This window comes from Propithecus coquereli, unplaced genomic scaffold, assembly GCF_000956105.1.
Source record: "Propithecus coquereli isolate 6110/MARCELLA unplaced genomic scaffold, Pcoq_1.0 Scaffold87, whole genome shotgun sequence".
Taxonomy (NCBI): domain Eukaryota; kingdom Metazoa; phylum Chordata; class Mammalia; order Primates; family Indriidae; genus Propithecus; species Propithecus coquereli.
This window is the reverse complement of record NW_012154951.1, coordinates 4,666,766-4,669,337: the sequence shown is the minus strand read 5'-3', so window position 1 is coordinate 4,669,337 and position 2,572 is coordinate 4,666,766. Positions and strand designations below refer to the sequence as shown.

Sequence of the window (2,572 nt, the reverse complement as noted above, 5' to 3'; positions counted from 1 at the left end):
GGGAGGCCGAGGCGGGCGAATTGTTTGAGCTCAGGAGTTCGAAACCAGCCTGATCAAGAGCGAGACCCCCGTCTCTACCAAAAATAGAAAGAAATTAATTGGACAGCTAAAAATATATAGAAAAAATTAGCCGGGCATGGTGGCGCATGCCTGTAGTCCCAGCTACTCGGGAGGCTGAGGCAGGAGGATCGCTTGAGCCCAGGAGTTTGAGGTTGCTGTGAGCTAGGATGACGCCACGGCACTCTAGCCTGGGCAACACAGTGACACTCTGTCTCAAAAAAAAAAAAAAAAAGTATAAAGTATTTTGTGAAACAAATCTTCAATCCAGTATAACATTTTGATTCTTGGCATCTAGATTCCCTTATCCCCTCACCATGCCAGCAACAAGTATAGATCATAGCCAAAGAAATTGTGAAGTTCAGGCTTGCAACCTGGATGAAGAAATGAAGAAAATCCGTCAAGTTATTTGAAAATAGAATTACATTGCTAGGGACACCCACTTTCCAGGCGTGGTGCGAGACCTCTTGGAGAACTCAGGAGCGATGCTATCAGCACCAACGACGGCAATGTAATGTAGACTTGTTAAAGACAACTCAGCTGGGACTGACAGCTACGAGTGAGCCAGGGGAACACCCTCCAGGAACTTCAACTTGGCAGTTTAATTTCAAATCAAACTTGAGAGGCCGTGTATGCCCAGGACTCTATAGAGCTACTGACAACATCTTGTATCCAGTTTGAAAACCATGAGGAGGAAGGAATTGAGATCCAGTACCTTGCAGAACCGCTCCTGACTTCGGGAGTGCTCCTCTGTCAGCGGTCCTGACCAACTCTGACTTTCCTGAAGAGCTGTCTCCTTGAGATCCTTTGATTGTTGCTTCCTGTCCTCTATGATGTGAAGTTCCTCCTGAAGAGCTGCAAAAATCTCAAAGGTGGATCACAGGAAGCTGCTGAACAGTTAGAACTGGAACGGACAGGACCACAGCATCAGGCAGGATCTGATTCACTGCTCACAGGAATGGCCTTTTTCAAAAGGAGAGGAATGTTCTCTGATGCCATGTACCGTGGTCATTTGGATGGCCTTGGTTCCGGTTCATGCTGTATACAGCATGGCACAGGGACACATAGGAAGAAGACACCAACAAGCACTCATGGCATGAGATAGTCCTTTTATTTTTATTTTATTCAAGTTGCACAGGTTTTATCTCTGGTTGAATCCTTGAACCATAGACAATACCTCTCTTTTTTCCCTTTCATAGCACATTATATTTTCTGCCTTTCAGTGCTAAGTCCGACCGTTCTTATGTCAGATCTTTTTTTTTTTTTTTTTTGAGATAGGGTTTCACTCTGTCACCCAGGCTGGAATGCAGTGGTGCAAACACAGCTCACTGCAGCCTTGAACTCCTGGGCTCAAGGGATCCTCCTGCTTCAGCCTCCCAAGCAGCTGGGACTACAGACGTGCGCCACCACACCCAGCTAATTTTTTATTTTTTTGGTAGAGATGGGGTCTTGCTCTTGCTCAGCTATTCTCAAACTCCTGGCTTAAAGTAAGGCTTCCACTTCAGCCTCCCAAAGTGCTAGGATTGCAGGCATGAGCCACTGCACCTGGCTGGCCTCAACTTAATACACTTGTTAGCAAGGGTATGTAATAGAGTGGGGAAAGCTATATCATATTGAATATTTTGACAAACTTTACCTACTTGAACTCGGTTTACTTGTCTCTTTTCCTGAATTAACTAGCACTGATTGTCATTTATTTCCCCATTTCAAGTCTCTCCCTTCTATTCTGCAGGAGTTTCAGCTGTCTGAGATTACGGACCATCAATTTTGCACTTTAGAGGGTGATGCTGACTCAAATCCTTTGTTTTATCAGAAATTTCGGGTTTTCTTGTTCTTAGCTGGAAGAATGACCATCTGCCAAATTTATACAGTAATCACCGCTATTTGACCCACAGAATAAAGCGCATTCATTGTGCAAACTGTTGACTCGGCAAGACTAACAAAAAAGACAAGAAACTACTGAGGAGCTTCGTAACTGCTGTGTCTGTAGACAGCGTCTCACCTTCCAAGACATGCAGTGTCTGCCAGTTTCTAACTGGCATGTGGAGGCTGCTCTCTGACTGAGGGATTTTCAAATCAGCTGTACATTCCTCAGGAAAATTCCTGTGGGACTGGTTGTTTAGTATCTGCCAGGAAACTGGCACTCAGGATGGTGAAGCCACAGTTATTTTATGACCGCGCACTTCTCTCGATGTGCTTCTTTTTAGTCTGTCCCTGCTTACCGTGCTTTTCCCTTTTGTAGCCGTACTTACGATGCTCTCAATTTGTCAATTACATACATCAATTTGATTAAAATCCAACGATAACTGGTCTTTAGGTATATTTTGTACCAAATTAAATTAGAAGACAAAGATTGTGCTCTCATAGTTGCTCCAAAGATTAATAATTGAAAATTTTCTTTTTTTTTTTGAGACAGAGTCTCACTGTGTTGCCCATGCTAGAGTGCCGTGGCATCAGCCTAGCTCACAGCAACCTCAAACTCCTGGGCTCAAGCGATCCTCCTGCCTCAGCCTCC

At 44.4% G+C, this 2,572-nt stretch overlaps 1 pseudogene; it reads left to right on the top strand.

The window, feature by feature from the left end:
- Window positions 1–374: 374 nt before the first annotated feature.
- LOC105826243 overlaps window positions 375–2,572 on the top strand; it is a 27,872-nt pseudogene continuing 25,674 nt past the window's right edge.